The sequence below is a fragment of the Macrotis lagotis genome, chromosome 1 (genome assembly GCF_037893015.1).
Source record: "Macrotis lagotis isolate mMagLag1 chromosome 1, bilby.v1.9.chrom.fasta, whole genome shotgun sequence".
Lineage (NCBI taxonomy): Eukaryota > Metazoa > Chordata > Mammalia > Peramelemorphia > Peramelidae > Macrotis > Macrotis lagotis.
The window spans coordinates 514,967,489-514,994,845 of NC_133658.1; the positions used below are offsets into that span (position 1 = coordinate 514,967,489).

General features: G+C 34.6%; 1 protein-coding gene across 13 annotated transcripts in view; it reads left to right on the forward strand.

Moving 5' to 3' along the window:
- CASK (calcium/calmodulin dependent serine protein kinase) overlaps positions 1-27,357 on the forward strand; it is a 466,034-nt gene that overhangs the window by 379,379 nt on the left and 59,298 nt on the right. The window contains exon 1 of one of the 13 annotated variants that reach the window (XM_074214159.1): positions 15,922-15,937. The exons of the other annotated variants lie outside the window; for them this stretch is intronic. The gene's annotated coding sequence lies outside the window, so the exon portion shown is untranslated. Of the gene's footprint in view, positions 1-15,921; positions 15,938-27,357 lie in introns of those variants that run through there. 13 annotated transcript variants of the gene reach the window in all.

Consider the following 27,357-nt stretch of genomic DNA (forward strand, 5'->3'; position numbering starts at 1 on the left):
AATTGATTGGCATCTGCTCAATTTCCAATTCTTTGCCACCACAAAAAAACTATAAATATTTTTCAATATGTGAGAATTTTTCCATTTATTATATTTTCTTTTATGATTTAATAGGCCTAATATTGGTATTACTAGGTCAAGGAATATGATCAGTTTTATTGCTTTAGGGGCATAGTTTGAGATTGCTCTCCAGAAAGTGTTGGATTAGTTCACAACTCCACCAACATCCTTGTGCATTAATGTCCTAATCTTCCTACAACTTCTCTAGTATTGTCCATGTTCCCTTTTCATCATCTTGGCTGATCTGATAGATATGAGTTTGATACTTCATAGTCGTTTTAATTTGCATTTCTCTAATCAATGATTTGTAGTATTTTTCCATATGACTTTATATATCTTTTATTTCTAAATTTAAAACTACATATTCATGGCTCTCACCATTTGTCAATTGGGGAATGGCTTGTAACCTTATAAATTTGATTTAATTTTCTATATATTTTAAATATGAGACCTCAATCAGAACCCCTAGCTGTGAAAACTATTTCCCAGCTTTCTGTTTTCCTTCTAATTTTGACTGCATTGGTTTTATTAGTGCAAAAACTTTCTAAATTTAATATAGTCCAAATCATCCATTTTATAATTTGTAATGTACTCTATTTCTTGTTTGATCATAAATTTCTTCCCTTTCCATAAATCCAATAGATAGAGTATTTCTGGCTCTCTTAATTGGTCTGTGCTATTATCCTTTATGACTAAATGCTGTATATATTTTGATTTTATTTTGCTATAGGGTATGAGATGAGGGTCTGTGGGGTTATTTAAATATTTTATTTCCTCTTCTGTTAATCTGAGTATCTATATTTTTGTAAATATTCATCCATTTCACTCGGGTTGTCAAACTTATTAACATACATTTTGGCAAAATAATTCCAAATTATCTCTTTAATTCCCTCTTCATTGGTGGTGAGTTCACCCTTTTCATTTCATACTAGTAATTTGGTATTATTTGCTTTTTTTTATCAGATTAATCAAGATTTTTCTCTGTTTTATTGATTTTTTCATAAAACTAATTTTATTTATTAAATCAATGGTTTCTCTGCTTTTAATTTAGTAATTTCTCCTTTGATTTTTAGAATTTCTATTTTGGTATATTGAGGATTTTTAATTTGTTCTTTTTCTAGCTTTTTAAGTTGCATACCCAAACCATTGATCTCATCTTTCTCCATTTTATCCATGTAAGCATTTAGAGATATAAAATTTCCCTTAAAAACCACTTTGACTGTATTCCATGAAGTTTGATATGAGTGTCTCTTTGTTGTCATCTTAGCTGAAATTGTTGATTGTTTCAGTGATTTGTTGTTTGATCCACTCAGTCTTTAAAATTAGATTATTCAGTTTCCAGTTAATTTTTGTTTTATCTTTTCATGACCCTTTATCATGTGTAATTTTTATTGCATCATGATCTGAAAAGCATTCATTTTTTTTATTTCTGCTTTTCTGCATTTGATTGTAAGGTTTTTATACCCTAGTACATGGTCAGTTTTGGTATAGGTGCCATGCACTACAGAGAAAAAGATATATCCCTTTCTATCCCCATTCAGTTTTCTACAGAGATCTATCATATCTAAGTTTTCTAAAATTCTATTCACAAGCTTAACTTCCTTCTTGTTTATTTTGTGATTAGATTTATCCAATCTAATTCATCTAATTTATCTAATTCTGAGAGAGGGAGGTTGAGATCCCCCACTATTAGAGTTTTGTTATCTATGTCTCCCTGTAATTTGTTCAGCTTCTTTAAGAATTTGGATGTTATATCACTTGATGCATATAATAATGATAAAACTTCATGTCTGTGGTACCTTTTAAAAAGACATATTTTCCTCCCTAATCCATTTTAATATCTATTTTTACTTTTACTTTGTCTGAGATGAGGATCACTACCCCATGGTTTTTTTTACTTCTGCCAAAGCATAATATTTTGCTTCAGCCTTTTAACTTTACCTTGTATATATCTCTCTGCTTCAAATATGTTTCTTGTAAACAGCATATTGTAGGATCCTTGTTTTTAATCCATTTCCTTTCCTCTTATTCCTCCTCACCAATGTTTCCCCTTTCCTCACCTTTTCCCCTTTAACTTTTCTTTTAAATTTTAACTTTTTTTTACTTGTTTTTAAACCTTCACTTTCCCTTTTATCAGTTTTTTCTTCCCCTTCCTCCCTCCCCCACTTTCCTTTAGGGAAGGATAAATTTTAATCCCAATTATGTTACCCCATCTTTGGACCAAATCTATTGAAAGTAGGATTTACTTAGTATTCACACCCTCCCTTCCTTCCCTCTACAATAATAGGTCTTTGAGTCTCTTTACCTGGTGTCTAATGTCGAGTTTCATGTCTTTATTGTTTTAACCTTGTACCTACAATCCCTCTGTCAAAATATACACCTTTGGGGCAGCTAGGTGGCATAGTGGATAAAGCACCGGCCTTGGAGTCAGGAGTACCTGGGTTCAAATCCAGTCTCAGACACTTAATAATTACCTAGCTGGGTGGCCTTGGGCAAGCCACTTAACCCCATTTGCCTTGCAAAAACTACACACACACACACACACACACACACACACACACACACACACACACACACACACACCTTTTATCTGTCCTGATAGAAGTACCTTTCTCAAAGGTTGATTGATTGTCCCATTAGAAACACACTTTTCAAGAGTCAGATATCACATCAAATTATAATCAATTTATACCGCCCCCCTCCTTTTTTCCCCCCAAGTACTCTCCATGGACACACAATCCTCATGAGCCTAAGTATCATGCAAAGCCAAATCATTTCATGGATTACTTGTTCCCTCTTCCCTTCTTCCCTCATCCCCGAAGGCACACTCCCTCCAAATGTAGCAAAGCAAAATTGCTTCTTGATCTTTTTGTGTACAGACCCTCTTAAGTTTACTCTGTCCCTCTGTCTCTATAGTACTTCAACCTTAGCCCTATAGCCCTCCCCAACCAAAGTATCAGGTATAACCAAAGTATCAGGTACACTCTGTCCCTTTAGCACCCCAACCATAGCACTGTAATCCTTGTTAACTAAAGTGTAGAATAAGGCAAGATCACTTACTGATCTATTTACGTCCACCCTTTCTGTCCTTGTTCTACAACTCTCCTCAACTAAAATATCTAGTGAAATAATGTCACTTCTTGATTTAATTACTAATACACCCTCTAAGTTCTCTCCCTCCTTATGTCTCAATATCTTTTGTAATCAACATCGCTTCATGTCTCATTTATACCCATAGCCTCTAAGTTCAGTCCTTTCAATGATATTCAACCTTTTAACAGTCCTAAGAGAAATATAATTCCCAAGAGTTACAAATATTGTCTTCCCTTGTAGGAATATATAGTTTGATAATCTTAACTAGCATTTTTTTCCCCTTTCCATTTACTTTTTTTTACTGCATCTCTTGAGTATTTTATTTGAAGATTGGATTTTCTGTTCTGTTCTGGTCCTTTTATCAGGAAATTTTGGAAATCCTTTATTTCATTGAAAATCCATCTTTCCCCCTGACAAACTATGCAGAATTTTGCAGAGTAGTTACTTCTTGGTTGTAATCCAAGATCCTTTGCTTTCTAGGATATCATGTTCCAGACCCTCCAGTCCTTTTAATGTTCAAGTTGATAAATCCTGTGGAATTTTGATTGTGCTTCTTTTGTATTTAAATTGTTTCTTTTTGGCTGCTTGCAGTATTTTCTCCTTTAGAAGCAGATTCTGGAATTTGACTATTATATTCTTTGGAATTTTTATTCTGGAGTCTCTTTCTAGAGGTGTTCTACGTATTTGTTCAAGGACTATTTTGTCTTCATGATCTAGAATATTAGGACAGTTTTCCATGATAATTTCCTGAAAGATATTTTTCAGGCTCTTTTTTTTTTGATCTAGGCTTTTAGGTAGACCAATAATAAGTAAAACAGCTCTCTTGGATCTATTTTCCAAGTAATTTGTTTTTCCCAAAAGGTTCTTTACATTTTCTTTGATTTTATTCAGCTTTTTAATTTTGTTTGGTAGGATCTTGGTATCTCACAGTCATTTGTTCTAGTCTAACTTTTAAAGGTTTTATTTTCTTCATTTAGTCATTGTGTTTACTTTTTCAGTTGGTTAATTTTATTTTTTGATGAGTTACATTCTTTTTCCAGTTGGCCATTTTTACTTTTAAAGGAGTTGATTTCTTCAATTTTTCATAATTCTCCTGAATGGCACTCATTTCTTTTTGTGATTTTTTTTTCTTCTTCTCTTCTTTAGTTTTTAAAATCATTTTCAAACTCTTCCATGAGGTTTTGGACTTGAGTTCAATTTATAACTCCTTTGAGACTTCTCATGTAGGTAATTTATCATTGCTTTCTTCTTCTGAGACAGTATTTTTAATATCTATCTGAATAGTAGCTTTCTATGTTTAGAGCTCTTTTTTGTCTATTCTGATAGTTGAGCTCTGCTCCTGGGCATAGGGAGTATAGTCCCAAGCTTTTTGTGCTGGGATTTGGGTCTGGTCCCTGGCTTATTGCTTGCCAAGATGTTGCCCATGCAGCCCAGGTGTTGCCTAGTTAGTGCTTTGTTTACTCCCTGTCTCAGTGTTCCCAGGACTCAGACTGGACCCTCCCTATTGGCCTGCTATTTAACTGAGCCAGGGCCTGGAATTAGCTGTGGCTAGAAGCCTCCAGCTGCCTTTCCTTCTCCTGCCTAGCTGAGCTATGCTTCCCCTTGACCCCCAAAGAGAGACAGACCTTCACTGAAGACCCTCACAATATCCAGAGTTGAGAACTTGTTTTGCTCTTTTTGGGGTGGGATCTGTAGCTTTAATGTCTGTGTAGAGGCTCCTTTAAAGTTATGTAAGGAAAAGCGGTAAGAGCATGCAGGCTTCACGCCACCCTCTTGGCTCCACCCTTGGATGTCCTAGCAAAAATTATCTCTGGCAGAAAAGGTATGTTAACCAATTATATTAGAGGGACCTGAGACCTTCCATATCCAACAGTTTCCTATAGCAGGAGAGAGAGAGAGAGAGAGAGAGAGAGAGAGAGAGAGAGAGAGAGAGAGAGAATTAGAGAGTGAATTATCATTAAGAGAAGCTGCAAATGCTAACTTTTGGACTTTTGGAAGAGACAGAGATGTCTCACATCTGTCACATCTGAAGGCTCAAATTTAAAGTTTGAAGAAACTCTGAAGGTCATAGACTACAACCTCCCTTTAAAAGATGAAGAAATAGGCTCAGTTCACACAGCTACCACCACCAGATGTTGTAATCGTCAGTGCTCTCCTGACCTCCAGTCTTGTGTTACCACCCTCTGCCTTTTGGACAAGTCTAACTTAGCCTATCCAAAATACAGTTCATTTTCTTTTCTCCAAACATTCTACCCATCTCAAAGTTTTACTCTCTATGACACCTTTATCCTCCCAAATTGCCAGATCAATAACCTCAATTTCTTTCTTTTTGGTAGAACTTTTGTGGCTAACTGCTATGGCTAACAATTTACCATGCTTGTTTGCTGTATCTTTTCAATCTGTAGCTTTAAAATTGTTTACTTGCTAAGAGCTATACGTAATACTGACAAATATGTGAAGTTGCATGAAATCCAGAACAACCCTCAGCTTACCTTTCTTTTAATTTGAAAAACTTTTGAACAACATTTATTTGGGTACCTTTTTCTGAAAAAAAAAGATGCTCTAAAAATGCTCTTCTTTTTCATACCTTCTATATTCTTCTACTACCTATTTTTTATCTCTCAAACATCAGTTTCATTGTCAAAAATATTTTGAAATGACACTATGCTCAATATGGAAAACTAAGAACTGAAAAACTTATATCCAATGATTTGGTGCATAGCTTTTGTACCATCCTGAGTGAGGTTGCTATTTTTATGTCGCTGTTGAACTACTATGTGTAAATTGTCTTCCTCAAAAGGACAATACATCTTCCTTGGGAAAATATTACTAACTCTAGCAATGCTTTCTATTTCCTGACTCTATTCACATTGAATTGCTGCCCAAACCAAGGAACTGGTATTGACTGTCAAAAATTCAAATTTGGTGTTAATATATCTACTTTTCAGAGGATTTGGCATAAAATAGTAATCTAGACTAAAATTAGTTCTAATACCCATCGAAAGCAAATTAATCCTTTAGTGACACTATTATGAGTGTTCTTGAAGTTTAAATGAATTTTGAGATGCATTCCAAGTAGAATGAACTGATATTCTCCTTCTTAGTATTATTGGATATTCAGTATTGTATTTTCTGTCCCAGAAAATATTCGATGATTGAATTGGAGCTGGCATAAGGGGACTTGATCTTAGAGATCAGTCTAACCTTTCTCTTTCATAAAGCAAGAAAACTGAAGCTCAGAGAGGTAACTTGCACAAGATCATATAGGCACTCATTAGCAGAACCAAGTTTCCAACCTAGGTCCTCTGATTCCAAGTCTGACTCTTTCCTTTCAAATAAAAATTCTCGAGTTATGGTGTTATTTTTCAGCCATTAGCTAGTAGCTTGTTAGGCAGTTACTTATGCTGTTTTATGATAGACTGATATAGAAAAATTAATTTTTGCCATGGTAAACTTCCCAACCACGTCAAAATCCAATAATTATCGTCAGTAACTAATCCAGAGATAAAATATACAAAACCTTTTTACCAATGCAATCTTCCTAAAAATACAGTTTCTTAAATAATCATTCTAATAAATGATAAATAGTATAGTCAGCATAACCATGATTTAAATTCAGTGTTCAAAGCATAAGAGCCAGGAAGTAAGGATTTCCTCCTTAGAGTAGAGATTATACAATTTAAAGCTGACTCAACCAGGATCAAGGACTGGTTGACCTTCCTTTTTACACTGGGGAAATCCAAAGAATTTAGAACATAATGACAACTTTTCACAACCATCAAAACTTTAGATTTTACTATTAAGAAACACCCTAGTTTTAAAATAATAAAATGTACCTGATTTTACAGTGGGACTCCTCAGGATGAAATCCCCAAGAATGTTTGTGACTCCTCAGGGCTTAATTTTAAACAATTTGCTCTAAAAAAGAAGGAAAAATGCTTAAACAAGTAAAAGCTTTATCCTCTTGAGTCTCTGTGACTATCCTTAGAAGGAGCTAACATCAGACCAGAAAGAAGCTAAACTAAGCCTTTTAATATTATTATTATTATTAATAATAATATTATTAATATTATTAACATATTATTAGGCCAGTGTAAACATATTTCTAGTCTTAACTAGGTCAAAGCAGGCCTTTATTTCTTAAACTCAAAAAATAAATCCTCCATTGTTCAGTAGCGGGGGAAGGGAGAGGATGGGAGAGACTCAAACTGGAAAGAATATCTGTAGACAAAACCCCAAACAAGAAATGAGCACCTCTACAAAGGCCTTCTCAGGTTTATGGACCCAAAATTGATATTGCAACCTCAGCCTTTTAAATTGTTCTTATATTAAGAACTGGTTCCAATTTTCTTAATTGCCAAATACAATTAGAAGGAAAAAAATCCAGATCAGCTGAGTTCTATCCTTAAGATTGAAGGAGGCAGTATTTCCCATCATTATTTTTTTTTTAGGTTTGTTTTTTTTTTGCAAGACAAACAGGGTTAAGTGGCTTGCCCAAGGCCACACAGCTAGGTAATTATTAAGTGTCTGAGACTGGATTTGAACCCAGGCACTCCTGACTCCAGGACCAGTGCTTTATCCACTACGCTACCTAGCCGCCCCTATTTCCCATCCTTATTTAACTGAAACCAAAACTAGCAGTTTTACCTCATGTACATGGAAAGTGAAGTGACTGCTTAGTTATTGTTTCTCAGTTCAGGTTGAAACTAGTAATCTAAAAGCAGACAGTAAAAGGAGAGGAACCATCTCTTCAGTTATTTATTTTCCCCAACAGCCAAATTGTGGACATTATGTGAATCCTGTTTCTTTAAATTTATAGGATTTTTCTTAAAATGAAAATAAATTGCTCTACCCTTTTAAATACCACATTTAGTGTCTAATGTCTTTCCAAGTAAAAGATTCTGCAGCAGAGCAGGAGGGAGAGACAGAGATAGAGACAAGAAACTCATGGATAAAGCTGACGTGTGTGTGTGTGTGTGTGTGTGTAAATAAAATTTATTAAAGGATCTCCTTCATAGTAAAATGAAGCAGATCACCCAACTGACTCCAGAGCAATTCTTCAGGCAGGATGGGAATCATCCCAAAGATGGTTTACTCTTTTGTACAAGAAAGCTTCCATCTCTGATAACCTGCTTGTCTGTCTCTTCCTAGGGCTGTATGGCAGCAACTGATGGGGAAGCAAAATGCTGTCTTTTACCCCTCTCCCACGCTGGGGATCTTTAAGTAGGGACATTATTACTCAGTGTGACAAATCAGGAAGAGGGTCTGACTCATGCTTTGACATCCCAAAATAAGCTAGAGCTAGGGGCCTGTTTTATTTGGCTTTCGCTGAACTCTGGAAACATTGCTAGAACCTGAACTCATTCCTTTACATAGGTGGTCCTGAACTCCAAAGTGTTGACTAATTCTCCTGAGCTAATATCTAGATTTTAAGACAAGCTACAGGGATAGCAAACAGGTTAATATTAACGCAGGGTTTTTTAATTGATTCTTCATATATTAGAGTGTATTGCCTTTATGCTATGAGCCTACAGACAAAGCCTGGGGCTTAGAAAAGGACTCAACACAGTATGTTGTTCAACCATTGGCTTATTTTGTGTAATTCATTAAAATGTTTCTCAATTCTTATATAAGAGAAACATGTTTCCAGATAATTTGGCTATAAGAATCTTACCAATGATTAACCAATACATCTAGCATTTTGGAGAACAAATGAAAGCTATGATAATGTCTAGCTTCTCCTTTTTTCTTCTGAAATATGCAAAACACATGACCAAACTCATTATTTCTAAAGAAATCATAATATTTACATTAGGTAAAGTTAAAAAATTGAATTAATAAATTTGTGTTACCTAGAAATTTAATCATGTCCTTTCCCTTTTACTATAATTGTTTTTACATGGATATTTATATGACAGATTTAGTTTGGGTGGTGTTTTCATATTTTTAAAAAATGCTGTTGCCAGCTGGCTTGAGATTCTACTTTTCTAAGCTAAGTTATCATATTTCTGTCTCATGCCCTACTTTGATATTTTGAAACTTAAAGATACTACTTAAAGATCCTGCTTCTACCAGAAATTGTCTTTTTTTTTAAAGGATCCAGTATAGCAGCTGTTATTTCCCTTCCATGGAAAATATACCCTACAAGCTATATGTAACTAAAATCAGTAATTTCATGATTATTCCTTTCTTTTTTTTGGATCCTTTCATACTATAATGCAATTATTTGTAGACTTTTTTCAGTTTCAGAATAACAAAAAAGAAATTATTAAAAAGCAAAAAAAATGAATTCTGGAGATCCCAAAGAATAAATTAATCTATGATTGCCTCCAATAAAAAATTACTTTAAAAGCTGCTCATTTTCCTCTCTAGAGCCCTCCATTCTGGGATAGTCATTTAGCTCTTTTGATCATGTCAGGCTCAAGTACTAAATCTTCTGAATCTTTACACTCATTAATCTCAACTTTCATCTAATGGAGAATACCCTAAATTTTAGGAACTTCTTCAAATGCAAGAAAAATAGACACTGAATGTTAGGGAGGCAGGATTACTTCAGGAACAAAGATGAAAAGGTTGATGAACCTAATTACCCACACTAAGTCAAACAGAATATTTGAAACTTTGAATTTTTTGTCAGTGAATGCAGACTTCCTATGTTCATTTGTAATCTGGTAAGCTGCATTATTATATTTATCATCATCGAGGTATCTTAAAACATCTTGCACTGCTAGCCAAGCATATATGTCATATCTTCTCCTACCAGTACCATTGGAAAGGGTTCTAGTTCTTGCACAGAAAATGTGGTCAAAAGGAAAAGTGAGGATCTTCAAATTATGATACCACCTCTACATTTAAACTTTAACTCTCCCGAAATAAAGTTTATCCATTCTGGATTTCAGTTTGAAACTGCAAGAAGAGTGACCAAACTGGCTCCTTGAGATAACAGTATCACTTAGACAATCACAATCAGAAACCAAAACACTTATATAAAATATTGATAATTGTACAGTAACAAATAAATGGGAAAAAGTGGGTGCCCATCAATTGAGAAATAGTCTAAAATTACAGTGTATGGACGTAATAGGGGCAGCTAGATGGCACAGTAGAGTTCTGAGCCTGGAATCGGGAAAACTCACATTCCTGAGTTCAAATATGGTTTGAATATGCCTGTGTATTCCATGGCAAGGCACTTTGCCTTGTTTGTATCTGTTTCTCATCAGTAAAATGAACTATAAAAGGAAATGGAAAATCATTCCAAATCCTTACCCAAAAAACTCCAAAATGTCATCCTGAAGGACCAGACAGGACTAAAACAGTAACTATGGACATAATAGAATATCATTAACCTGTTAAAAAAAATGACAAAAAAATAAATCAGAGAAATGTGTAAAGATTTGTATTAAAATAATGCAAAATAAAATAAGCAAAACCAGGAGAACAATGAACACAGTGTCTGACAAGATAAATAAAGAAATTAGTTAAGAGGAAGTCAAATTGAATAAATGTGCTTATTTTAGTAGAGTGAAAGGGAATCATGGAGCATAAGCGATATAGTTATATAAACTCTATAGTTAGATAAATCAAAGATTCACTAGCTTCACATAGCCCAGTCCTTTACAGTTATTTCTAGATTGCCTTTGTTTCTTAGTTTTTCTTTCAACCATAGTCAAGGCCAGAGTTATTTCTCTCTTTGTCACTATGGAAACAAGGAGTTGTCTGAAAGTCTGCTTCATGTAGATTAAAATTACTGGCCTGAACTTTGACTTTGCATCCTCCAAGAATTCTGCTGCCTGAATTTTCTCTGAGCTCATCCTTTTACTCTTTGCCCCTATCCTTGGGTGAGCCTCTCTAAGCTTTAACTTCTTTCCGTCCTTTTTTTTTTAAAAAAAATACTTCATGGGGGCGGCTAGGTGGCGTAGTGGATAAAGCACCGGCCCTGGAGTCAGGAGTACCTGGGTTCAAATCTGGTCTCAGACACTTAATAATTACCTAGCTGTGTGGCCTTGGGCAAGCCACTTAACCCCCTTTGCCTTGCAAAAAAAAAAAAATACTTTATTTATTTATCTTTCCAACTACATGCAACAGTAGTTTTCAATAATCATTTTTACATGATTTTAAGTTTTACATTTTTCTCCTTCCCTCTCTCCCCCCACCCCGCCCCCATTAGAAAGCAATCTAATATGGGCTATACACACATAACTAATGCTAAATATAGATCCATACTAATCATGTTGTGAAAGAAGAATCAAATCAAAACAGGAAAAAAAAGAAAGAAAAAAGTAATAAATAATTCGACTTTTAAAAATTAAAGATAATAGGATTTGGTCTGTATTTCAACTCCAGAGTTCCTTCTCTGGACATAGATGGTATTTTCAATCACAAGTATTTTAGAATTGTTTTTTTATTGTGGTACTGCTTAAATAAGTAAGTCCATCATAGTTGATCATCACCCAATGTTGCTGATAGTGTGTACTATGTTTTTTTGCTCCTTTCACTCAGCATCAAATCGTGTAAGTCTTTCCAGACTATTCTGAAGTCCAGTCCCTCATGATTTCATATAGAACAGTAGTGTTCTATCACCTTCATATACCCCATTGATGGACATCCCCTCAATTTCAATTCTTTACCACTTAAAAGGAGTTGCTATAAATATTATTGTACATGTAGATTATTTACCTTTTTTCATAATCTCTCTGGGATATAGAACTAGTACTGGTATTAAGCTGTAGTTTCTCTAAAAATTCAATGTTCCTTCACAACTCCACTTCCTTGAGCCCTATCCTGGATCCTAATTTTTCTTCCACATCTTTTGCTAAATGTCACTATGTGTAGCTTCTAGTTAAACATCTTGGGCCCCTTAAGGAAATCACCTTTCCCAAGCTGTCCTGTTGTTTATGCTCATCTAACCCCTGCAGTGTGAAAGGGATAGCTGTACACAGAATCACAGAGTTGAATAATACATTTGTAGCCACCTAGTATATAACATGTTCCTGATATAGAAATGGTATGTTTCAGATCTCTCATGTGTTATGATCCAGTCTTAGCTATAGAAGACCTTAAGTAAAAGAAAACCTACAGTCCTGACAATATCATCCATCTTTGTATAATTGTATTTGTCGGGAATTTTTTCTTACATAAAGAAACATATACTTCTGGGCAACTTCCATCTATTTCTACCTTATACAACCAAGCAAAACAAGTCTTAATGTTTCTTCTGCATGACAGCATCAAATCATTGAAGACTGCTATCTTCAGACCTATAGACAGCTATCTCTCCCCTCCTTATCCCTAACCCCTACAAGTTTTCTCTTCTTCCAGTCAAATGTCTCCAGGTCTTTCAACTGCTCCTTATGTTATTTTAAGGTTACTCATCATCCTGATTGCTCTCTTCTTCAGTGTTCTTTCTAAAAAAAATAAAATAAAATAAAATGAAATAAACTGCCCAGAAAGAAATACAGTACTTACAGATATAATCCAAAATATATTGAAGAATTATTACCATCCTAATTCTGAACATTATAATTATCTTTATTCAGCCCAAGATCATAGTTTTGGGGTTTGTTTGTTTGTTTTTTTTTACTAATAGGCTTGTATAAGTCCAGAGCTGATCCACATGTTCTACATGTAGTGTGCTTTATAGGCATCATCTTCCCCCATCTTGGAATAAGGCTACAGAGTTAGTGCTAAATGAAATTTCAGTTCAGCCTTAGAGACCTAGTCACTATGGATTTACTGGCATATATGCCCTACTATAGAATTCTGTGTTTCTACCTTCATGGCTCTGGTGTTTGGAGTAACAAGCCATGGCAGCAGATGCCACTGATGGTGTTATGCATCCATTGCAGGATCCTGAAAGATTGAGGAGTGATCATGCCAATGTCTGGTTCCTCAACTATCCTTATACCTGGCAGATTCCTTAATCCCTGTAATTTAGAGGCCCATTGGGAGTATTCTGAGATAAAAATTCTTTTCCCTTACTTCTTCCTAAATTCTGATTCTTGCCTACTTTATATTTCTATAATAAGCTCTTTATAAATACTTATTCATTCATTCATACCATCTCTCAAACCCATTCCCTCTTCTCACTTTATACCAATTACCATTCAAACTCTTAGTACTTTTTCCCATATATTATAATGATTTGATATACCTGTTTCCAGTTTCTGTCTCTCTGTAATTCATCTTCCAAATAGCTACCAAAATAATTTCCCTAAAATACTATTCTGATTACATCACTACACTGCTTAAAAAATATTCACTGCCTATTTATTTCCTCCTAGAACAAAGATGGACTTTTCATCATAATGTATATAAGGCCCTCAACAGTCTGACTGAAACCTGACTTTCTAATTAAATTTTACATTAATCCCCTCTGTGCTATGTTTTAGCTTAACTGGACTAGATATATGACTATTTACCAACTGTAAATTGACCTGATCATCAGTTTTCCACCCCATGCATTTGTCTAAGTCATCCTTTCTTAAAATTTAATTCCCCCTTCCCCTCCTTCAAAACTCTTAGTATCTTTTAAAGTTTGTCTCATATAGCTCCTCACCATAGTGTAGGGAATGAAGTATTGTCCTTGAAATCAAATACACCTGCATTTAAAGTTAGATACTTCCTATTTGTGCATCCAGAAAACAAGTCGTATTCATTTTCCTCATCTGTAATGAGTAGTTGAACCCAATGACTTTTGAAATATTAGTTCTAAATATAAGATCTTCATCATGTAAAAGCATCATGGCGTGACAGCTCTGTCTTGTCCTCATCCCTTTTCCTCACCACACCTCTCAAAAAAGTAATTTATATACATATTGAGAGCAGGCCACAGGCTGACTGACTCAGAAGACTAGATTATGATATATTTAAGAATATTTGGAACTAGCTGATTGCTAGTTTGCTTTAGTGCCAATCTGAGTTCTCTAGTGAAGGAACCCAGAGATCTGTTCTTAGTCTTCTACCATTTCATACTTTTGTTAATGACTTAGATAAAAATATGGCATGCTTATAGAATTTACACATGACATAGAGCTAAGAAAGAAAACTCATCTCAAGATCCAAAATAGATTTTGATGGGCTAGAACATTGGTCTAAACCTAATTAAATGATATTTAAGAGAATGAAATATAAGGTTAATCATTTGAATTCAGAACATCAGCAAAATAAATACAAGGCAAGAGGAGCATGTAATAGCAGTTTCTTGGCGGGGGAAAGATCCAGGAATTTTTGTGGACCACAGGCATAACATTAATCAACACTGTATTGGTGGCCAATTCCACTGAACAAACATTTGTAAAGTACCTCATAAATTCAAGGTACTAGAATATAAAGTAATCTCTACTCTGATGTTTGCAATACACTAGGAATTAGCATTAGTTGACCTCAAGCAAATCTAGGTCTTCGGTCTTTCAAGTCAAGTAGTCTTTCCATCATGTTACTTGCTCATTTCATCATGCTGCTTTCCATCCACAGCACCTGCAAACATCACAAGGGCAAGATTTTTTTTTTAATCTAAGCTTTATGTTTCCCCAACCTAGCATAATTCTGCTTAATAATTTTTGGGGGGATGGAATACAAATTTACTACCACTGTTGGAAAAACTCATAACTGATGACTTGATGGACAATCAACAGCACCTTCATATTTATAAAGGAAAAACTTGTTAGATTAATTTTATTAATAGTAAGGACAAAACTATCATTGAAGAGTTAACCACCAAAGCTAACCAAGAGATATTCCAATTGGCAAATTCATAATATGGTAAGAAATTTATCAGAGTGTCCATTTAATTTTCTTTCAGGACATAATTATACTCCAACATTTGTGTGATTAATCTAGAAGTGGTTGGGTCTAGAATAAAATATTTTTAATGTTATTTTGGCTAAAATCAATATGGGTACAGCATATTATTGAGGAAAAAATGCTAGAACTGGAGTCGAGAGAGACCTAGATTTGAATCCTGCTTCTGTGTAACTTAGCATCTGGGAGCCTCGATTTCTTCATGTGTAAATTTGGAATAACATATTTGTAGGACCTACCCAGTTCAAAGGGCTAGTGTAAGTTTCTAAAGAGAAAGTATATATCATTTTTTCAAGCCTTTTAAAAAAATTTTAAAAAGTCATCTATTCTTTTTACTCTTATTAAATAGTAACTATTTATAAAATTTTCTTAAAATTTTGTTTTGATGCTGGATTATTTAAGCATTGAAGCCCATTTATTATTTATTCCTTATCATATCTTAAGGAGGAGGGAAATGCCAGTTAGATAATAACCTTTATTTTTTTTCAAGGTGTTAAAGCAAGTTAGTTCCAAGTTCTCATACTAGCCTTGCATTGAAGACATAAAAATTTGTTTTCTGTAGTAGTAGCATAAAGAAAAGTGTTCTTATCCTTTCCAATTGAACCAGCAGCTCACCCAAATTTTTCTTGAAAGAATCAGACTCTTTTATTGCAATGAGAAACTTTGTTCCCTAGGGAGACTTAGTCAGTCTGCTGACATGGAGCAAGTTTGATTTGTTGTGGAAAAACAGACTTTTCCATATTTTTCTAAGCCAGGCCACATAGTTGGCTAAAATAGTTTGGGGCACTTTAAGGAACAGACTGATTGAACTAACTTCTTATGAACATAATGATCAGAATATAATTTTTCTGTTTTTTTAGTACTAATTGTTTATCTTGATTAGCATTTCATATTCCTACTTTAAAATTTTTTTTTAAAAAATAAGAATTTTTTTTTTACTGATATCATTTAAAATGAATCTACCCTAATCAGATCAGAGGTAAAGGTAAGAAAAACCAGGGGAGAATTGATGACATTTCAGTCCTTATCATTTCTGATCATTTTTGCTTGCTTGATATAGTTCTCATATATTCTTAATTGCAAAGTAGAAATTTCAAAATATATGGGGGGAAAGAATCATGTTCTCTTTTGGGGAAAGGGTTCTTATATTGAGGTGGTTTTTGTCTGTTATGTTTTGTTTTTCTTTTAGGATTTAGGATCAGTCCTGTACTTTGTGATGTTAGTACAGCAGTTCACAATTTTTATAATATAAATGCAGTCTGAATTGAGATTCAATAGAAATATAATACTAAAATTTAGCTTAATTGCTGATCTGAACCTACTTGCAATTCTTTAATTTTTCTAAATGTTATTTGTCTTGTATATTGTTTAGATTTCATTTTTATTATCATCATCATAGTTAGGACTTTTCATTTCATAAAGATTACAATTAGGCAATTTTTAATCTGTTATTAATTATGCTTATTTTTTACAGTCTAGTGGATTTCATTATATTTCTCCTATGAGAGATGGTAATTCAACCCTGAATTTCTTTTTAAAGATGTTAAAAATAAAACTCTATGAAAGTTGTTCTATTTTGTTTTAGCATAAGCAACAGTAATAGATTTATATAAAAATATAGACAAGATGTCATAATAGCCTATTTCTTTAAAAAAGTTTAGAGCTGTGGCTTCCAAAATCCAACAGTACAGTTGAATTTCATTCTATTGTATGAATCATGTTTTCTGTCATCTAAATTTTTTAAAAAATATTTGCAAAATATTTATGAATATCAGTAGCAGACCTACTGGATTTCCTGTGGTGAAAATCACAGGAATTTAGTCTCACAATCTGCTGGAGTTTTAATGCACAGATCACTTGAGAGAAGAAATTATTTAACAATATCAAACTTTTTCCAAAGCAATTCATTTCCATTATTTGGGTGTAATATACTTACTAAGTGGTTACCTATTATTAACTATTTAGGATATCACAAATTTTTCACTAAATACTTTTTTTATTTTATTATTGGTTTATTTTCAGAAAGAACTTTTGCATAGAAGCCTAAAATTAAATGAATCTCATTTTTATTCTTAATATTATATTAAAACAACCATTCTGAGTTTACATGACACTTCATTATATATTATTTCAAGTAATTTTCACAGTAAACAGACAGATGAGGAAATTGTGGCCTAGATCCCTTAAATGACTTTTTTTTTTTGTGATCACAAAGCTCATAGTGCCAGTTTTCTGACTCCCATATTGATTTTATCAAAGAACATTCTCAGCATCTGGACTAAAATCAATACTTCATTCTGAAGGCTGAGCAATGAAAGAGAATATAAAGTGTTAAAGAGGGCCTGGGATGGAAAAAAGGTGAAAATAAATTTTCAGAAACTTATTTTAAACTTTTAAGGCTTTCTAAACATTGCTAAGACAGAATGATTTCATAGTTTAAAATGTAACCTCCAGGTTGAATTTAGTATTATCAGCCATATTCCTTGTGTTGTTTTATTTAAAAAAAAAACACATAACCAAGGCAGCTAGGTGGCACAATGGATAAGGCACTGACCCTGGAGTCAGGAGTACCTGAGTTTAAATACAGCCTCAGACATTTAATAATTACCTAGCTGTGTGGCCTTGGGAAAGCCACTTAACCCATTGCCTTGCATAAAAACAAAAACAAAAACACAACCCCTAACTTTAAAAAATAATTATCTTAAATTCATTGTATATGATTCTTAAACTATGAGGGAGCTCTAGGATTCTAGATTACTTCTGTCCACAGAGGTACATGGTAAAATTTGTGCCTATGCCAAAAAGACTGGCAGTAAGAGAGTTGATCATGGGACAGTCTAAAACAGTCTGTTCCACTTGCAGCTGTTCACATTTCCTTGTCTGTTTAAAGTAAGTGCTGAAGTTAGGTAAATGCTAAGAGAAAAACTGCTGAAAGAGAAAATGCATTCATACTATATCACCCCTCAGGATAATTTAACACTTCTTATCCCCAAAGCTCAAATATTCAAGTTAAAGGGTAGGAGATATTCAGTGAAAACATTATTTTATGATCCTGATTCATCTTATATGATCAAAATTCTGTAGACTGGGAATAATATATACTCATACCATCACTTATATAAATAGCAGTATATGTGATCTGGTATAGGTTTTTATTTAAATTGTTCTAACTGTAGTTGCAAACAAAGAGCAAAGGAGAAGCTGACCCAAAGATTAGGGATCCCTCACCATGAAAGGAAAGATCCAGTGTCTTTTCTCCCAACTGAAGGTCTCTTTTGATCCCAAAACTGAATCAATGATTTTTTCTTCCTCAAATCTCAAGTTTATTTGCTTTTTTTTTCACTTGCTTTCCCTTTTACCAAGATTTCTGCCTGTTGTTTCTGCCTTCTTTCACTCTATTTTTCTGTTAGGAATAAAGGAAATAGACAGCAAAGTTCCTTTCCTATGTTACATTTAGATTCTATTAGGAGGGGCAGCTAGGTAACACAATGGATAGAGCACTGGTCCTGGAGTCAGGAGGACCTGAGTTCAAATTTGACCTCAGTCACTTAAAAATTACCCAGCTCTGTGTCCTGAGACAAGTCATGTAGCCCTATTGCCTTGCCAAAAAAAAGAAAAGATTCTATTAGGAAAGTCAAGTTATCTTGAGATCTATATAATATTCATATACAGTTGAATGGAAAAAAGAATAGATAGAAATAGAAAATAAACTAATTTACATGGGTGTATATATATATATATATATACACACACAAACCATATATAAGTAATTTTTATACACACACACACACACACACACACACACACACACACAGATACGTGGTAATTGGGATGGATCATGTTGTTATGGGATTTGGTGAGCCTTAGCAATAGTACTAGGTGAGATTAACTTCCTTTATCTACAAGAACAGAAGGAAAGGGCTATTTTCTTCCCTGGCTTTGCCATTATCCATCCTACCTCCACAAATACCATCCTAAGTTGACCTTGAATCAGAAGTGGGAACAAAGATGAAAGATTCAGTATGGACAACTGGGAAAACAGAAAGGGAAACAGTTGAAGAGAGTGAAGAGAGTTTTAGTTGTAAAGGGGAAATTGGGGACTGCCTAAGTAGTCCTAATGAAAGATTTAGATACTTTTATTATTTACTTAAGGGAACTTTGAAGCCCAAAGAGACAAATTTGAAAATAACTCTTCCTACTATGCTGCTACAAAAGAGTTTATATTTAGTTAGAAAATTTGGCACATTCATTGCTCCTTTTTTTTTGACATAATTTTTCTTAAAGCTACCTAAAAGAGGGGAAACTCAGAGAAAAAAAATTTCCTCAAAGTAGCGCTACTTTACTGGATTCTTTTAACTAAAACCTGCCTGATAGTTGTTACTGGAATCTTCTGTATTTAGCCACAAACCTCCAAGGAAATTTCTCTCTCCTTCTTTTCTTGAGACTCTTTGAGGATGGTGCAAAATGGAATTTGCTTTTATGTCCTGTTGTTGAATGTAATGCAGTCTTTTTAGCCTCTTGCCCTTTCTTGGTGTGTTGTCTTGGTTTGGGGACTTAGAAGTGAGGTGAGTGTTGCTTTGTTTGTTTGTTTGATTTCCCAACATTTCACTTCCTTAAATTATCGCTTCCTCGATTTAGACCTCCATTTCTTCATCTGTAAAATCATGAGATTAAACTGGGTCAATCATTGTCAAACTTTTTGGCCTCAAAACCCCTTTACACTCCTAAAAATAATATTTGACTGTCTTCCCCGTGAGATTTTTTTAATGTGGATTATCAATATTTTTTCATATTAAAATTTTAACTTTCTTGGAATTATTATGAAAATAGTTTTGATCTTACAGACCCTTTAAAAAGAGCTTGGGAATCCCCAGGTATCCTAGACCACACTTTGAGAAGCACTAGAATAGATGCTTTTCAAGTTCCTTCCATCTCTAACATTCCCAACCAACAAATATTCAAATGTTCCTAACTTGTCAGATTTTAGTCATGCATTTACTTTGTTTCTTTTAGTTACTTGGATTTAGGGTTTAAAAGAATCTTAATTGTTTTCTAATCTAAGCCCCTCATTTTGCAAATAGGGAAACCAAATCCCAGGCAAATTAAGTGATTCTCCCAGGGTCATAGGTAATAAGAAGCAGAAGATTGTAAGAACAAAGATCCTCCAAGTTCAAATCCAGTGTTCTTTCCATCACATAACAGTACCTCATATTTGCATTAATATAACTTTAGACTTAGAAGTAAAACACCCAAAAAAAAAAACATTATTGGTTTTATGACCTAAACATTGGACTATGGGCGGCTAGGTGGTGCAGTGGATAAAGCACTGGCCTTGGAGTCAAGAGTACCTGGGTTCAAATCTGGTATCAAACACTTAATAATTACCTAGCTGTGTGGACTTGGGCAAGCCTCTTAACCCCATTTGCCTTGCAAAAAAAAAGGCCTAAAAAAAATTGGACTATAATACAATTCAGAGATTGTATATGTTTCATGTATGTACATATACACATAAAGGGAGGTGGGAAAGAAGTAATAGAAATTCTTCCCACTTCCATTAGCAAAACCCAAAGACCCTCTTCTCTTTTTTTTTCTCTCCTGTGCTCTATTGCTTGTGATCTCATCAGCTTCTGTGAGTTCAGCCATAGCTTCAGCGTAAGCTTCCACATTGTGCACAAACTGGACATTAGAAAGTGAATATAACATAGGCATTCCAAACTCAACATATCTAAAACAATAACTCTTTCCTCAAAAGAGGGGAATCCTTTTCCCCACTTGTCTTACAAATTTCTCTGTTGAATTGCCATCTTAGTGTTGTCTAAGTGTTCTCTTTCTCACATATAAACTCCTCTTTCTGACATTAATTCTCTTCACCACCTGGTCCCTTTCTGTCTTTCCAGGTTTCTTGCACTGCACACACCTTCCATCTCCCACCACCTTTATAACTTTGCACTAGTTGTGTATTCTACTTTCTCCAACACTTTAAAGTCTGGGACAATCAACATTAAATCAAACCCTGATAGCATTATGTACCCATTTCCAAGGTATAAATGCTCATCAAAAAACTGGTGATTTATAATCTTGAGCTGATATAACCTGACTTAAGCATACCCCTTGGATATGTGCATATAGAGCACTACTCCCCTAGTTCCCTCTCAGGATCATGGGTCCCCAGGGGGCAACTCTCTGTCCCTACTCAAGATTCTAGAGGTTACTCAGCAATGATGACTTCCAACACTGTTGTTCCTGAGCCCCCTTGATGTGTTTCCTTCCTGTAACTCCATTATCTTTTAGAAAAGAGATTTGCTGAAAATCTATAATAAACAAATTGGCATAAAACATTTTCCACCCAACTGAAGGCTACTTTCTCATTGTCCACACAATGTCCCCAGGGAAAATGGGCTCACACTTAAAGTACTATAGTAGAGAGGCACACATTTTCAAATGTTTCTTAATTATTGGTGGTCCTTTCCCCCTCTCAGTTTCCCTCAGGTACAGATCTTTGCTGCCCCCCCCCCCAAAGATTTGTCCTTTTTTTGAGTTCACAGCCATCACTTATTTCTGTCTCTGCCACAAGAGGTCTCAGTCCCTGAAATCATCACCATATCCACCTGCAGGCACTTCCACTACTGTCAGCCACTACCTGCACCCCTTACTACTGACTCAGCCACTAGTGGGATCTGTGATAGGAGCTGAGTGTTTTCTGTATTCACCAGATCCACTGGGCTTTCCCATCTTGAAATAGTTATTCCCTTAAGATCAAGAAAGAATAAACACAAAAGAAACCAGCATATGGCAGCTGGATAGAAACAGGACTGTAATCCTTCCCCTTTAGGCTCCCTCAAAGTAGTCCCCCAGGACTCATTGCTTTCCAGAGAAGCAATAGGAAAACAGGTGTGTAGTCTCTGCCTCCTGCTGACAAGATGTGATGTCTTCTACTGCACCAATCTCTCCACTAAACATGGTCACTTGGGGAATTGGGTTTGAAGAGACTGCCTGGTTCATGGACTCTTTATCCCTCCCCAAAATACCACCACCCAGCACCCTTCCTCCTGAGTGATGCTGTCTCAGGGATCTGACTCCAATTAATCTAATCAGCACCTTTATAAATCACTATACTACCATGGTGTTCTTTATACATAGCCCAAGAGGTATGACTTTGTCTTTTCAACAAATCACAAGATCTTTCCTATGTGGAGTCATCTAGTTTTCATCCATTGGTTCAGGTTCCTATGGTCTTTTGATTGATTAAAGGCATAGCCACACATTTTAATGTTATAGAAAGTTCTTTAATACTTAGTTTATTCTTTTGCTTAGGATAGTCCCTGAGCCCCCCGATGTTACACTTAAATTTGTATAAGTTGCCTCAGTTAGATGTAAACTCCCTAAGATCATGGACTTTTTCCTTTGAATGGATTGAACTTTCAGGCCTAAGTATGGATTGCTTAATATATTGTCATTTGCAGGGAGAGCACAATATGAAAATAATTGTTAATAAGAATGAGAAAATGAAAAATTGTTGTTATCTAATATGACATTTTTCTCAGATGTGTTGGGGAAGTTTCTGAATGATGGCTGAATAAAAGGAAGCATGGAGAAATGAAAAGAGGACAGTCTTTGAAATCTGGAAGATCTGAATAAAAGTGCTAAGTGACACTTAATAGCTGTTTGACTGAGCAAGTCATAAAACTTCTCACTTGTTGTTATTTGTTGTTCCTGATGTTTTTATTGTTCAGCCATTTTCATTTATGTCCAACTATTTGTGACCCATTCAGGGTTTTCTTGGCAAAGATCCTGAAGTAGTTGCCATTTCCTTCTCTGGCTCATTTTACTGATCAGGAAACTGAGACAAACAAGGTTAAGTGATTTGCCCAGGGTCACACAGCTGGTGGGGGCTGAATTTGAATTCAGATCTGCCTGACTCCATGCTAAGCATTACGCCCATAATGAATTGGTAAACTTTTGGATAGTGTAACCAAGTGAAGTGAAAACTTCTGCTATGTGGGGAAGATAGCTTTGGACTGAGAGGCCCCAACAAAAAGGAGATTTGACTTGTCTGGAACTTTGCTCCCCCTCTATCTCCCAAATCTACTCCTCTAAGCTGTTCCTGTTTTTCATAGCTTCTTCCTCTAAATGGATAATATTTAAAGCTCCAGGTTTTTCTTAGAGATAGCTCCCTTGGGCAACAATATGTAACCTCAGTCAATAGAAAGATGTGCGGTTAGGATATTATTAGCAATTTGTCTCCTGTAGATTGCATATATCAGATGTTTTGTCAAAAAGGAACTTTTGTCTCTAGTTGATTAGTCCACACTTAGAAATAACCCCAACAAATGTTTTTATAAATACTCATTTCTCTCTTTGCCAAGAATTCTTTTCTTTCTTTCCTGCCTAGGTTCCCATCTCTCTCTGTTTATAAGCTAACAGTCTGGTTTTCCAAATCTCAACAGAAAATAAATTTCTTGAAGGCAGACAGTTTCTCATTTTTTTCTATCCCCAGCACTTACAACATTTACTAAATGCTTATTGATTTAATCAAATTAAACCCCACAGATTCCCACCTATCCCTTCCATTCCCTTCCATCCAGGTGAAAAAGCAGTATCTTGATTCTTCTGGACCAAGAAACATGAAGACTAAGGCTTAGACACATGAAACTGTACCCACACCCACATACTTCCTTTTCAAGTCAGAGTTTCCTATCCCATTTCCTCCTAGACTCTAATGTATAATTGTGTCTGTTGGAGGTTTCACCATGTAGAAAACAGCTGAGGCCATTGCTCAACCATCCAGCGTGGGTCCTCACCCCACGGTGTAATTGGTTGAAATCCTGAAGACTATTAGAGGAAACATCACTCCATTATCTGTTGGTCAGAGCACAAAATCCCAGTTGGTTAAAATAACTTCTAATCTAGGACATAAAGACTCTTGAGAGAAAAACCTCTGAGAAAAACAAACACAAATACACAGAAAACAATTCAAAGCCTTCTGATCCATACCATTGGTTATCCTCACTTTTCCCCTATCCTCATTCCCCTGGAAAAGGGGATCTCATGACTGATGAAAATCAGCTTATATGCCTATATCATCAGAAAGAAAGACTACGTATATTGGAACAAAATTTAAAATCATAAAAAAAAAAAAGCCCAATGCTACCAGTCGCCAAAGGTCTTAAAAGGTTCAGAAGTTCTCTTCAGAATTTGCCATACAAATCTCCATGTTCCTCTGAAACCTTTTTAATTAAATCTGCTTTCTAAGTACTAAAATTCAAGTTTAAAAAGTACTCTTTTTTGGTTTTTTTATTTTTTTAATTAGTATCACAACATATCAAGAGACTGTCTGATTGTAAAGGGTTTTTTTTAATATATTTTCTGACATTTAAAAGAAACCATAACTCAAACATATTTTCTTCCCACCTCTTTTTAATCTCAGTCAACTTTTGTGTACTACCCTGAGAACCTATCACCATTTAAAACATTGTTTCCATGGGAAACTGCATTCCTGGTTCCAAACAGCAGATTTTACAAATAAACTTTTGGAATACAACCAAGTTTTTAAATTGAAAGCTGTCTGTTTATATTCTGCAGAGATTTGAAGAGACTCATTTTGGAACTATCAGAATGTCAGTTAAACCCTAAAAGATTAAATTCATGTATTAAATAAATCATTACCATACTGCACAGTTGTTCAGACTCTAATATTAGTTTATTAAATAGAGTATGGGAAAGGGTCAGTTTTGTGTGTTCCAATTAGGTTTTCTAGGCTAGTCATTTTTCCTACATAGCAATGTTTCTCTAATCAGGACTTCCATAAAGAAAGAACAAGTTGAAATTATGAAAATTAGAGCACCCAGTACAATGCATCCATGTTGCAGTCTGTATTGGTCCCATCCAATGTATATGCTCAGCTAAGTCACACCACTATTAGAGAAATCCATCTTATAACTGAAAGTTGACTTTTGCATCTTATAATCAATCATTAAACTCCTCAGTGTGCAGTTAGAAATTAGTTGATTGTCAAACAGTCTCCGATTATGTGCAAAATAGAATCATAGATGTAAAACCAGGACCTCAGAGACCATCCAGTCTATCCCCTCCATTTTATAGATGAAACTGAGACCAAGAGAAATTAAATGACTTGCCACTTAGATCACAAAAGGGTTAAGAAGCAAGACAGATCTTTATTCTCTTTGATATATTGTAAGATATTTAAGATAACTATGTTTCAACCAGTGCCTATTGAGTAATTAATAAAATGTGAAAGGTCAGACTACCCCACCCAAAAAAAAATGTTGTTGACCCAGACTTTGAAATAGAAGAAACCTCATTCAGCACTAGATAGAAAAGGAGAGGGCAAGGACTGCATTTTGCCTTTTTTTTTGTATTCTTAGTACTAAACACAGTGTAGAATTTAGTAGGTGCTTAATAAAGGCTTTTTGATTGATTAATTGATTTATATGTGATTACTTTGTCCACTTTGGGTTTCTCTCTCTAGTGATCTGCATATTCAGTGTATATCATGTTATTGAGTTTTAGAAGAAACTTCTGTGATTCTTAAAAAACCACAAGAGTATCACCAAAAAAACCCCACAGATTTTAGAATAAAATTCTCAAATTTTTTTAAGTAAAAGTGAGAAAAAGCTAATATTTATGTTATTTTGAGCAAGTTACCTAACTTCTCTGCATTTCTTTTTACTCATCTGTGAAAATAAAAAGATTAATAATAGATAAGCTATTGCTGATATCCCTACATTCATTCAACATAAAGTTGTTTTTAAAAAATGTTTTTTTGTTGTCAACATGTTTTTAATGCCATTAGTATCTTTTAAAATAAATTTTTTAAAATTTTACTGAAAGGTTTCTGCCAAAACTTTGTTTAAAGTAAAAAGCTTTATGACTGTAAAAAGGTTTGGAATCTCTAACATGATATAAACCAATACTTTAAGTAATAAAATTATATATTGTCATTGACTTTTCAACTAAAATTATTTGGCAGAGCAAGAGAAAAATCAGTGAATCAACATTTACAAAACACCTCCTATGTAAGTGCCAGACATTGTGCTAATGACTGGATTACAAAAGAGAGTTCCTAAAACTCACAGTCAGATAGGGGCAGAACATTCTCTGTGTGTGTGTGTGTGTGTGTGTGTGTGTGTGTGTGTGTGTGTGTGTGTGTGTGTTAAACTATATCCAGGATAAATGGGAAATGATGAGCAGGGAAAGACACTGGAGTTTAGAGGGCATAGCAAAGGTTTCCTGTAGGAATCTTTGTTGGGCCTTAAAGGAAGCCAAGGAGGTCAGTAGATGGTATGGAGGAAGCTAAGGATTCCAGACCTAGGGACAACCAGAGGAAATGCCAGGAACCCTCAGATGTTATCATTAATAAATCGACTTTCATAATAATAAGTTTAGGACCTTGGCCTATGATTTCATGGTCTAGTAATATCTTGCTAATCTGTCAAAAACAATATTCTTTCTGAGCAATTTGTATTCTTAAGAAAATTGCCCTGGGCCATGACATAATAAGTGATTTGAACAGAGTCATATAGAGCCAGTATATATTGGAGATGGACAAGGTTTTCCTTGTTTTGTGGCCAGCTCTCTCTTCTCTAAAACCAAGGGTGCCAAACTCCAATCATATTAACTTAGAAATTAACATTCTCTATAAATAATCATCTTTATCATATTTATTTATTTTGTTTAATATTTTCCTGCTACATTTTAATCTGGTTCAGCTACATGGGGAACGTCTGTAAATTTGATACTTCTGGACTACATTATAACTCTTTTCAAAGTAGACTTTTCTATAACTGATACATTTTGATTAAAATAGATTGCTTTCTAAAAATTAGAAAGATTATTTACTAAGAAATGGTCTCACTAGGAAAAGAAAGATCATTTGTTTCTGTTTTTGTTTTAGTTGGTTCGTGTTGAGACTTCTGTTTGAATTAAAAATCAAAATAGGAAATATTAACTCATTAACTTCATCTTAAAACATACTGGCATCAGTTTCATTAATAAATAAACCTACTCAATAAGGCATAATCCTTTTGTGAAAACATTCCTTACTCAAAGGAGCTGTTTTTGTTCATTTCCCAAAATTTAGGTTTTTAGGAAAATTTTTTTGGTTCATATATTCCAGGAAACATTCCCTTCATTCAATTCTAGCTTCATTTTCAGAAATGTGCTAATAAGAGACAATGTGTGAAGAGATGTGTGATTCAATGAAATTTTAACTTCAAAGGACAGGATTATATTTATATTAAAATTATTTACAGTAAAGTATTCATAAATCTTACGTCCATTAAAAGTGAATGAGAGGGGCGGCTAGGTGGTGCAGTGGATAGAGTACTGGCCTTGGAGTCAGGAGTACCTGAGTTCAGATCCAGCCTCAGACACTTAATAATTACC